Source organism: Ailuropoda melanoleuca, chromosome 8 (genome assembly GCF_002007445.2).
Source record: "Ailuropoda melanoleuca isolate Jingjing chromosome 8, ASM200744v2, whole genome shotgun sequence".
Lineage (NCBI taxonomy): Eukaryota > Metazoa > Chordata > Mammalia > Carnivora > Ursidae > Ailuropoda > Ailuropoda melanoleuca.
The window spans coordinates 71,412,888-71,426,204 of NC_048225.1; the positions used below are offsets into that span (position 1 = coordinate 71,412,888).

Here is a 13,317-nt window from a genome sequence, read left to right on the forward strand (position 1 = left end):
AAGCCACTAAGTATCTGAAAGATGTCACTTTACAGAAGCAATGGGTGCCATTCCATAGTTACAACAGTGCAGCTGGTAAGTGTGCCCGGGGCCGAAGAGTGGAGCTGGACACAGGGTCAGTGAGCTGGATGCAGGGTCAGTGGCCCAAAAAGAGTGCTGAATTTTTGCTGGACGTGATTAAAAATGCAGACAGTAATGCTGAACTTAAGGGTTTAGATGTAGATTATCTGGTCACAGAGCACATCCATGTAAACAAAAGCCCTCAAATTTGTAGAGCTCAGAGTCAGATTAACCCATACATGGGCCCCCATTTCTACATTGAGATGATCCTTACTGAAAAAGAAAAAGTTGTTTCTAAAAGAAAAGGAGATTGCACAGGAAAAAGAAAAAAAGAAAAAAAAAGATATCCCAGAAGAAAATGAGGAAACAAAAACTTATAGCCTAGGAATAAATTCAGCATAAAATAAATGCAAATAAAAGTGTTTTTTTTTAATTGTGGAAAAATGATCCACTCTTCCTTAAAAAAATGAAAAAATAAAGCAACTATGTCTTTATTTTTAAAACAATTTTTTCTCCTAATGGTAAGCATGAACAAATTGTTAGAATTAAAATGATTCAAGTGTTAATTTTCTACGGCACAAACTTTCTAGCAAATGTATATAATACTATGATATATGACATCTTTTATGAAAAGATGGTCATTTTTTTATAGCATTAAGAAATTCATCCTTTGCAAACTAATCTTTTCAAACGTACATGTCAATTTTCATCCTTACCAAGTTACCTAACTCTGTCAGGTACTCATTAATCAATCGCTTTTCATGTGATTCAGGTTGTCCATCCCCTTCCCTGACTTCAGAAAATTCTACACCTTCTGCAAGATTAGCAATTTCACCTTACACTGTATTTGGCTTAAAACATCCACAAACATTGATAAACTGACACTGTGCAAACTAAAGCATGGTACATGGTCCAAGTCAAGGGGGGATAGATTTGGGGTGGAGCCTAATTTTACAAGTGGTCAGTTTATTAGAGTATATTGTTCTGGGATGCATTTTACTTATTTTTTAAATGAAGTGATAATTGAGGACACTCAGATAAGAAAAAATCAGAAAATAAGGGAGTGACACACTCCATAAGCTTCACAGGTTTTCAAATGTAAGATACAATAAGAACTAGAACAGGGAAATGGCAGAGGAAATAGACAAGAGAACAAAACTTCAAAACTGACTTTGCAGTAAATATGGCGGTGACAGGCTTGTGGTGCCAGGAAGGTGGTGAAGACAACGAATTTACAGACAGTAAACAGACTGCAAAGACAAAAGGCTGACGTTTGTGTAGAGAATTGTTTTGTGGAGATAATTATTACACATAGAGGACATGGAAAAAAGTTGGAGTGAGAGACTATCTGCTTCTTACATTAATTCCAATGTAGAGAAAACAAAAAACCAATTTGCTGAAATCCTGATTCCCCTCTATGACCCTTCAAAATCCCAGCCCAAATCAACATTACAATCCTCCTTTTCCATTCCAGGAAACAGCAATTAAGCTCATCTCAAACTTTAACTGATTAACCCATAAAATAAAGTCAGCCATCTATTCTTACAGAGTAGCCAAATGTATGTAAGATTTTTGGTTTTGAATTCAGCTGAGTCTTCAAAGAATCTTATCTGACCTTCCTTATCCAGGGGTATCAGTCGAGGGCTGGCTGGCTCTCAGAGAGTACTACCAATTCCATCTGCTGAGACGTTCTACAGAGCTATTTAGGGAATATTAGCTATTTAGTACTGCTTATCAGCAGTAAGAGTTGGTTTCCATTTGGGTTATATTTTTCATTTTTTTCAAAGATTATTAAAGAAATATACATGGTAAATAATAGTTATTATCAAGAAAAAAATACTGTCTATTCTCTGGCCATTTAAACAAATGTCCTCTCAGGGCCCACCCACAAAGCTCAGATTTAATCTCTCAGAGCCTGCCAGGCGCTCTGTGGTCCATGGAAGGCCCTCAAGTTGAGAGCCTGTTCCTTGTGTCCTGTGCCTGGTACTTAATCTTCCATCTTTTAAGGGTATAACTAGATAGAGGCCTATCAGATCCTCAAAGGATTTAACAAATGTTAAAACGTACTTTCTACTATCTTTCTACACTTTTCAAAAAGACAGCATTTCCAGTAATGGTGTGACAGTTTACCCAATGCTAATGGTTCTCACTATTAAAAGTTAAAATAAACAAATTTTTTAAAAGGAGAGTAAAAAAAAGTAATCGTTATAATTTTGCACAGAATCCAAATAATGGGTACATCCCTATAAATGGAAGAAAGATAACAAATCTATTTTAGTCATTCAAAACTGTATCTAATATACCTTATATATTACCAATGTTGAGGTTGTTTGTATTTTAAAATACTATTTCAATCCCCTAAATCATTGTAAGTATTAAAGTCTGCCATCCACTTTGGCTGAACAATTATATACAATACATCAGCCAAAATTCTTCCATTCCTGTATAATCTTATATGTGGGTGGTGATGGTTAGTTCTTATAAATTGTTTGAACGCTTGCATACCACAAAATACAAGTTTCCATTAAAAAATAAAATGCTCACCAAAATTTTTTTCCAATTACAAGATTATCTGATTCCCAGAAAAAGAAACATTAATGTAACATTAAGGCTAAGCTGTCAAAAAGGAAGCCAAGATACACTCAAGTAAAGCTTTTGCTAAAAAGTTAATTTGCTTTGTCTTTGAAACTTTATGATGCTTATAATGTAAGCAAGATACTTTCAGAACCTGGAATATAAGACGAGCTATTGGTAAGTTAACACTGTGATAATTTATTTGTGTTAATATGAGATATGTAATTTATTTTCTGTCATATTCAGATTTTCAAGTTTTGCTAAATTCTAAGGCCATATTACTGCCAAGTCAGGATACCTCTAGACATCTGTAAAATATAAAACCTACTCTTCAAAGAAGCATTCTTTATTTGTCATGACCTAAATTCTAAACAACATTTTAAGGTTTTTTTTTTTTTTAAGATTTTATTTATTTATTCGACAGAGAGAGAGACAGCCAGCGAGAGAGGGAACACAAGCAGGGGGAGTGGGAGAGGAAGAAACAGGCTCCTAGCGGAGGAGCCTGACGTGGGGCTCGATCCCATAACTCCGGGATCACGCCCTGAGCCGAAGGCAGACGCCTAACCGCTGTGCCACCCAGGCGCCCCTGTTTTAAGGTTTTGAACAAACCAGTGGCATTCCAGATTTACAATAAACTAACACATGCTATACATGATTCTACAGTAAAAGAAACCCAGACTTTAAATAGATAAGATTATAGACAAAATACAGTATCATTAATTTCAAGTTTGAAAAGGAATTTCAAGAAAGGAGGGAATATCAGAACTCATGGTAAGGAGAAAATAACTTACCTAGGTCTTCTTAAAGCAGAACATATTATGGAAAAGAAGAGCTTCACAGAGAGCTAAAAGGACACCTCTGGAATCCTTACAATGAAAAGATGAACTAGTGAAATTATAATACTATCAAACTGGAATGGATGACAAATCTCTTCCAAACCCTTCATTGCATAGATGAGAAATGTGAGGGAGAGGGATTACTTAGAACTCATAATTGGCTGTATTCCTTTTAACATCTCTTTATTGCAATAGTTGATAACAATTTGATCAATGCAAAGTCAACATCATTATCAAATAACCAAAGTAGAAGTAATAAATGTGTTTGGGAAAGGGGGTCAGGAAAAAAAAAAAAGAGAAAGAAATGGCAAAGAGAACCTGCCTTTTTGGTTCCCCCACATCTTCTGAATTTTCTCTCTAGTTACTTGAGCTAAAGTCATGGCAACATTTTGGACCATACTCTAAAGCAATAGAATCCCAAAGAGCACAAGGAAGAAAAACACTATTTTATGATAGTTTCACTTTCATTAACGATCTGTGGATATGAAGTGCAACTCAGTTTTCCACCTCCTCACCACCTTCCTTCCTTCACATCCTACTAATCTCCAACATCAAAGACTTCATAAAAAGCAAAGCTCAGAGGAAACCAAATGGGATGGATTAGAAACGTTAGAAATGTTAGAGCGGTGAAGCTGCCTTCCAACCCTGCTGTTCTCCTGCAATTGCAGTCCCAGTAGTCCTTCCTGTTCTTCTTATGGTCTATGATTTTATATTCTCTCCTTCCCATTTCTTTTTCTCTGTTCCCTCCTTTGGATTTTTTGGGGGGAGTAGGGTACCAAACCTACAGTAACTCCAAAGACTGTCCTGAGCCCACTATCCTCTCTCTGTACATCAATTTCTACGTCTTTAGTCTTCATGTCTACAGGATTATTTCCAGGTTTTCCTCTCCCATCAATACTTCACTTCCATATTGTGACTACTTAGCTATCATTGCTTTTTGATTACACTATATTTTCCTTAAATTTGAAATGCATTCATTTCCAAAGAAATATTAACTCCCTGCCTTGCAATTCATCTAGGCTTAGTAATATTCTTTAATCCCTTTCTCCAATCCACTGGGCTCGCAACGTGTACCAGAATCACATGCAGGACCTGTTAAAACACAAATTCCTAGTTCTCACCCTCAGAGTTTCCAATTTAGTAGGTCTGGAGCAGGGCCTGGGACTTTCCCTTTCTAACCAGTCCCCAAGTAATGCTAATGCTGCTGATCCAAGAACCACACTTTGAGAACTACAGTCAATGTATGTCCTAGATATAGTTACCAAGTCCATTATTTCAACCTTTGACTGCTACATTCCCTTTTATCAGAACAGCACCCTAGTTCAGATTCTCCTTACCTGACAGTGGGGATATGTCGAGAGTTTAATAACTGGTCCTCCTTCCTGGCTCTACTTTCCCTCCTCCTATTAATTCTACATTCTCTTGCCAGGTAATTATACCTTAAATGTCAACTCATGTGCTTTCTTGCTCAAAACCTTATGGCTCTTATGCTCATATGCTCAACATAAGACATTTTAAATTCTCTATTTGGTTCATAAGGTCTTTCACAGCTTATAAAAAGTAGATATCCTATTACCTATCCTGCCTACTGCAAAGGGTATTGTGAGGATTACATTGATGCAGTCAGTTATCATTATTCGCAGTTGTTACACTCTATCAAGTGAATAATGAATTATGGACACTCAGCCATGGATCCTAAGGAAAATACAGAGTTAGGTTCCTACAAGCCTTTGGCCACAACATTTTCATCAACTGATTGATACATAACCTTGTTTTCTCTACAATTCTGTCTAAAGTCATCTTACATAATATATATTGTGGATTTATTGTCATTGTACTCACACAGTAGCACTATAACTCCTGTCTGAATGAAGCATATCTAATATATGCATTGTCTCCATGAGGCACATCACACTTTCCTGCACGTGGGAACACTAGACATCCCCGCGGCACTATGCCCAGGGGGCCATTTTAAACAGTGAGACCAACAAAAAGCACAAAGAGGCAAAAATATGGCACTAAATAGATTGCAAAAGAGATGTCTGCTTACAGTATGAGATGAAACAAGAAGGCAGAGTGTCACCTTGTTCCACCTGTCTGGGAAAGGGCACGTGGGGCAACTCAAATTGCTCCCCACTTTGTGCATGTCTACAAATGAACCTGAAAGCCCTGTGAGTACTGATTTTAGGGCTACAAACACTGCAGACATGTATTCTGCAAATACAGAATCTATGAATGATGAGGATCAACTAAATTATGAAAACAACTTTCAAAACCAGATATAACAACAATAGTGACAAAAATAACAGCCAACATTTTGAGTGCCTACTATGCGCCAGGAGCACATAAGTTAATGCATTTAAATGACTGCACTTAAATTAATGCATTTAAATCTTACAGAACCCCAGTGATAAAACTTTATAGATGAGGAACTAAGGCACAGAGAGTAAAATACTGTGCTCGAACTTGCCAGTTAAAAGATAAGTGGTATTTTGGGGCGCCTGGGTGGCACAGCGGTTAAGCGTCTGCCTTCGGCTCAGGGCGTGATCCCGGCATTACGGGATCGAGCCCCCACATCAGGATCCTCCACTATGAGCCTGCTTCTTCCTCTCCCACTCCCCCTGCTTGTGTTCCCTCTCGCTGGCTGTCTCTATCTCTGTCAAATAAATAAATAAAAAATCTTAAAAAAAAAAAAAAAAGATAAGTGGTATTTATGCCCAGGGAAACTGGTCCAAAGCCCACATCCTCAATTACCATATATGAATAGAGGCAGATTTTCTACCACTCCCCAATAAGCACCCTCTGCTCTAGTCAGTGTGGTCTCCTACAAATTAGGCATTCATCAAATATTTTCTGAGCTCCTAAAAAATGTCAGGTGCTATGTTAGATACAGGAGGGCAAAGAAAATAAGGGCAGTTTTGGTTTTAAGGAGCTCAACTGTCTATAAGACATGCATAATTCAACCATTATGGAAAAATAAGGTAAGTACAGGGGGTCCCAGAGTAGGGATGCCAAAAGGAGTCTTCAGATTGAAGTCTCAGGGAAAGTGTCTAATTGGAAGTGAAGTTTAACATGAGTTTAGACTAAGAAACAGGAATTTACTAGATTTTAAAGAGGGGGTAGGAGTACAAAAAGAAACATAAAAAGACAAATATGAAGGATCCTAATATTAGGTTATTTTCAGAAAACTAGGGCATTTTTTTAAGGCTGGAACAAACCAAACGTAGGAAATGGTGGTAAGGCTAAAAAATAGAGGATGGCAAGGAAAAGCCTGTATGTCAAACTCAGGATTCTGAATTTTTTCTCAAATGTTAGGAGCAGTCATTAAATGAGTCTTAGCAGATATCAGACATAAGTAAATCTCGATTTTAGAAAGACAACTCAAGGCATTGTGGAGGAAAGATTAGAGGGGATTAAGAGAGGAAGTACAGAGCCATGATGGGGACTATCCCAGCAATCCAGATAACACTGGCCCCAGACAGAGGCCCAGGAGGTGGAAGGCAATGCTAGGATGCTAGATGAATAAACTGAGCCCCCTCTTAACATCTGGCCACCTGGACTACTGTGCCTGTTGTGCCCTCCCCCAAACCCCCTGCCAAAATGCCGCATTCACTTTCACTCTAGTGCCTTTATTCTCTTTACTCCTCTGAAATTCTCACTCTCCGTTCCTCCACCTGTCCAAAAATCATCACTTTGGAGACCTGATCTAAGTTTTACCCTTCCTAAGAAGTTGTCCTTTAATCACAATTTCTCAACAAGATTCCCCCTTTTAAGCTCTGCAATACGATATTATACTAAACACCTCAGCAGAATCACATTTCAACTTGCAAATCATTTCCTGTATATGAAAGACCCTGGGACCTTATAACCATTTGTATTTTCTTCAATACCTACCACAAATACTTTGTACATCGTACTTCAACAGATGTCCAATAAAGGATAATCAGCCCTTACAAAGTAAGAACTTTAATCGGCTCAGCTATCTTCTCAGGTCACAGTCTATAGGACGTCAACAATGTTGTCTGGTACAAATGAGGTCTATACCATCTAACACTCAACAGAACAAAGACACAACTTCATTTCCCAGCCCTACTGACCTAGAGAAACGCGAAAACAAAACGTAATATCTAATGCTTTCCTCACATTCTCATCTCAAATTTTAACTGTTTTCCAGATGCTAACTGCTCTTCATTATTAAAATTAGTAGAACAGTTTCCCTTTTCTCTTTATTTCTGGAGTTAAAATGTTGGGGGTTTCTACAAAATGAAAATATATTTTCCAGAAAAATCCTTTCTTCCCCTTAACATAGTCTGGTAAGAACCTTCCCCAAATATTACCCATTTTCAATGTCCTGCATCTCTACCCCTTCCAACCACCTCTCACTCTACTCCTCTCCAGCCTCACTGGGTCAAAGTGTTTGTGAAACACCAAAGAACGATCCGTCTAAGGTAAACTTCAAGGACTAGACTGACTCATGTTTTCTCCCGTCAGCCATGTCTCTCCCTCTCTCCTTTAACTCCAATTTTTCTTACCCTGGTTTACACTTTAGTTGTTTACTTGTCTTGTAAATCGTCATTTTGTAGGTTTTTAATAACCACGGAAATTCATATTGCTTTTTGCCTTAGAGTTTAGAAGGAACTTACACTAAACAATATTTCCAGCCCTTTGATATGTGTGATATGTTCCAACAAAATTCAAGTGGCTTCTTGTTTTTATGTCTTCATCATTATCCTTTCAGAATTATATTCACCCCACACCTTCCTTTTGATCTGACCAATACTTCTTTTATTCTCTCAACTTTTTGATTCCAAGACACATGTGAGTAATCCCTCAAGAACCATCAACTGGGTTACCTCACAATTACTCACATCTCTTTCCTTGATTTGTCCCCAAATAAAGATGTTTCTGAAACTAATAATAAATTGTACTGAGTGGTTATTGTATGAAGAGCACTATAACAGTACTTTAAGAAGAACCAATGGAAAAGAATATTTAATTCCTCAAATAAGTTTGCAATCAAATTAGGCATCAAGGGGACCCAGGAGCTGATCAGAGCAGGATCCTAAGAGAAGAGTTTGTAAGCCAGTTTCAAAGGAGGCTAAAATTGGACTGAGGTAGGATTTTGCTGGTTATCTCAAGTCATAAGCATTGTGCTGACCTTTGAGAGTTTATCTGCATATAAACAATACAACATAAGGGATAAGAGTGCTGATACTGTTTAATTTCTTTTTATTATCCAGGACTTTGTAATAGACATGGCTATTCACAATAATAAAAACTATAATGTATAGAGAGACTCAACTTTCAACTTTATCAGTTCTTACCCAAAGCTTGAATTTTTAAAAATCAAATTTTATTCTATTTACCTTTCATCTAGTCCATTTGCATTAGAAAGGTGCGAGGAGTTTTAGGAAAATGCTTCAAAGCACAATCTTATATGTACAGTTGACCCTTGAACACACGGGAGTTGGAGGTACCAACCGCCCACACAGTCAAAATTCCATGGATTACTCTTGACTTCTCCCTAAACTTACATATCTATAGACTGGAAGCCCTAGCCATAACATAAACGGTTGATTAACACATATTTCGTTTGTTATATGCGTTATATACTGCCTCCTTATAATAAACTAAGCTAGAAAAAAATATTAGGCAAATCATAAGGAAGAGAAAATACATTTATAGTACTGTATTTATGGGAACAAAATCCACATATAAATGAACCTTCACAGTTCAAACCCGGGTAGTTCAAGGGTCAACTATAATTTCAAAAGCGAAAAGCAAGTTAAAAATTTGGCAGTAACCAGTTTTGCTATCGTATATTAATCTTTAATATGGGAACAACCATTTTTAGAGATAATTATATATTGTAGAATATAAAAGGGCTTACAGTTTAGTATTTCAAATACCAAAAAATATAAAACAGAATTGAAAGTCCTATTACAGTTTTTTGAAAGAATCAACATAGCAGATTTTCAGAACGTATCTCTTGAAAATAAATAACCAATAAATGAGGTCCTAAATAATGTAGTTTTATCTGACACCCCTCTAATTCCACAGGGCCATCAATAAAAGCCCTCAGGGAGAAAGCTATCTTTCTTCCTTTTTGCCTGAATGCTGGCTGTACTTGCTTTAAGCATCAGACTCTCTGGCAACACCACAGCCTTCCCCTCCTTTTAGTTGAGAAAAGGCTTTATGAGTCATGTGCTTTTTCTAGGGACATGGAACTCTCCGAATTATTAACTACAGGGAGAGAGTAAAAGTCAAAACTCATTCAATAAATTCCAGTGTGTTCAGATTGAGAGAAACAGGTGCCTGAACTCACATCTGAAGAAAAACTTGGAGGGCGCTTTCCAGCCCGCTCCATGCCTCTGACTAAGCAGTCCTAGAGATCTCGCATTACAACCAAGCACAGAATAATGCAGGCAGCCTGGGGTCGACCAGAAAACCTCTTTGGTTCATCATTCCTACAGACCAGACTAGCTAAAAACCTCCCAGTTCGTTCCGTAGGGTAATTTAGAGAGATACAGAACTGCCATCTAGTGACTAAGAAGAAAAAAGCAAGGTGCTTTACATGAAAAGAAAATTGTCAGGTGTTTTTTTCTTTTTTTAAAGAGCAGTGAAACACTAAAGTTAGCAAAACTGGCACAACTTAGCATACCAAAGTTATACTAAAACTTAAAATGTACGGGTAAACTAATGAGTCTCTCTATGTGCTTTTTTTTTCTTTTAAGATTTTATTTATTTATTCGACAGAGACAGAGACAGCCAGCGAGAGGGAACACAAGCAGGCGGAGTGGGAGAGGAACTCATAGCGGAGGAGCCTGATGTGGGGCTCGATCCCGCAACGCCGGGATCACGCCCTGAGCCAAAGGCAGACGCTTAACCACTGTGCCACCCAGGCACCCCTCTCTATGTGCTTCTGAAACATATCTCGACATCTGACCCTCACAAATGATATAGTTTAAATACGGAATAACTTTTAAAATAAACTTCTCATCTACCAATCTAATGATTTTGGCAATAGCCATAGGGCAATTGCTCACGTAAAAGTATAATTTTTTATCATAGCGTAGGGAACATGAGGTGTGAAATCAAAGAGGCTTACATTCAAATCCTGGCTCTTAACCCTTTCCCAATATTGTGACTGTAAGTAAGTGAACTACTACAAACATCTTTTTCTGTATCAGTTAAATACGAATTATAATAGTTACTTTAAAGGACTATTGTAAGAATTGCACGAGATAAAACAGTAAAGAGTATGTGCACAGCAGATTGCTAATTAATTCTAGTTTCCTGTAGGCCTTTGATGGCCAGTTACTTTAAGCACTTATGAAACGTACGCACATCTAAGAAAAGAACCAACTCATAAGCAAACTTATGACAAAGAAAGTAAGCAATGTCATTGTTGAGGACTTAACCTCAATTGCTTCCAAATATCATTTCCTCTCAATTAATTGTATTTTCTGGCTTCTAGGCAATTCACTGGCAACAAGGAAAGAAGATGTGAAATTTAAATCAATCTATTTCACCCTTGAGTTTCCAAAACTTTAACATCAAGAATTTGTAAATCACCCAGCGAGTCAAGTTTCCTGCTTATTATATTTTACCATGGTTCACAGTTCAAGAGAAATAGAAAAATCACTATAATTTTACACACATGAATAGATATCTTGAATCTTAATACATAGAGCACATGTGTATCATTTTTGGTAGTATAGATTATGTTTTGCTGAGGCTTTCTTTGGCATTATCATATAGAACAAAAATTCAGTAATATATGCCCTGGAAATAAGAATTTAGAAAAATCCAGGGGCGCCTGGGTGGCTCAGTCGTTAAGCGTCTGCCTTCAGCTCAGGGAGTGATCCCCGCGTTATGGGATCTAACCCCACATCAGGCTCCTCCGCTAGGAGCCTGCTTCTTCCTCTCCCACTCCCCCTGCTTGTGCTCCCTCTCTCGCTGGCTGTCTCTATCTCTGTCAAATAAATAAATAAAATCTTTTAATAAAAAAAAGAATTTAGAAAAATCCAATATATTATCTCAGATCATAACTTAGTCATACCTCAAAAAAGAAAAAAAAAAGGAGGCTTTAAAATGAGAGGATAGGGGCGCCTGGGTGGCACAGCGGTTAAGCGTCTGCCTTCGGCTCAGGGCGTGATCCCGGCGTTGTGGGATCGAAGCCCCACATCAGGCTCCTCCGCTATGAGCCTGCTTCTTCCTCTCCCACTCCCCCTGCTTGTGTTCCCTCTCTCACTGGCTGTCTCTATCTCTGTTGAATAAATAAAAATAAAATCTTAAAAAAAAAAAAAATAAAATAAAATAAAAAAATAAAATGAGAGGATATTTTGAAGGCACTATTTTTCTTAATTATTTCTGAATTTATTTCTCCTCACCTCTTTTCATCTTTCTTCATCTCAGTCACTGCTGACTAATCATTACACAGTTAATGAAATAACCGTCAGCTGCAAACACCGTCCACCTCCAAGTGCCCTGGCCTCATGTAGGTCTCTGCTCTGACAAAAGCTAGGAGACCATGTTTTATGACACTACCCTTAACAGTGTCCTTAACCATAAAGTAACGGCCAACGTAGCTACATTTTTTTAATTATTATTATCATATTATTATTATTATTATTTTAATTTAGGGAGAGAAAAAGAGCACCATGGGGTGGGAGGGCACAAAGGGAGAGAGGGAGTCAAGCACTCCACACCCAGCACGGTGCCTGAGGTGGGGCTCAATTTCAGGACCCTGAAATCATGACCTGAGCCAAACTCAAGAGTCAGGTGCTTAACTGACTGAGCCACTCAGATTCCCCAGTTCTTATTATTTTTTTTTAATGGAAATATAGTTGACATGCTAGTTTCAGATAGATAAGACAGGTGAAGGGGATTGAGAGGCACAAACTTCCAGTAATAAAATAAATAAGTCATAGGGATGAAAAGTATAGAGTAGGTGTCAGTAATATTGTAATAACTTTATAGCTGTATTTTTTTTAAAAATGAGTAAGTTTTAAAATAGTTCTTGACCAATGTTATATACTCACTTCTCCTCCAGGGGGAGCACAACTTTTCATGTACAAGGCAGGAGTGCTGCTTTCTAAAAGGGAAGCCGTTTTTTAACTTGGGAAAGTTCTCAAAAAACACCAAATTCTTTAATTTTACAGAGACAAATACTATGTCCCAGATAGCTTAGGATGTTGTTACATCCTCAGCAGAAACAGAGCTGGGCCTAGAACCTGGTGAGAGTCTTCTCTACAAGACCATGCTGGAGGACAGACTCTTCTTACCGATAATTCCTAATACTAAGTTATTTTCGAAAGATTAGTTGGGAGAAAGTATAAATCCATTTTTTAAAAAATGGCTTTGTATCCAAAAGAACAACTGCCATCCACAATTACTATTCCAGATAAGTTTTTCCTTTCTTGCACTCTTTTTTTCTTTAATAGTATTTTGACATAAAGGGGGGAAAAAAAAAACATAAATAAAATTTGGCTTTTTTAGTAACCAAGAAAAAAGGTTTCTGTGGAAATTAAACAGACACTAACAATGTTTCATCCACCAAAGCAACTTAAGAATATGATTTGATTTTAGAAAAGCTCTGGCACTTTTTTTTAAAACTCGTATCCATGTGACCATCAGCTCAGCCAAGCACATCCCCGCGTGAGATCTGGAATGGCCGCCATTTCCTCCTGGAGCAGCTGGTCTCAGGCCCAATGCTGTGGCCAGATATAGAGCAATGCAGCTTCTAAAAAACTTGTGCTTAGTTCCACTTCAAGGCTGATTTTCTTTGCAAAGCCTAAATGGAAGAAAACATCCCCTTCCACATGACTGGAGTCCCCTAAAGGCT

The 13,317-nt window shown here is 37.7% G+C and overlaps 1 protein-coding gene across 1 annotated transcript in view; it reads right to left on the minus strand.

Annotated features, from left to right (window-relative positions):
* Positions 1-13,317, minus strand: part of FMN2 (formin 2) — a 376,980-nt gene that overhangs the window by 260,749 nt on the left and 102,914 nt on the right.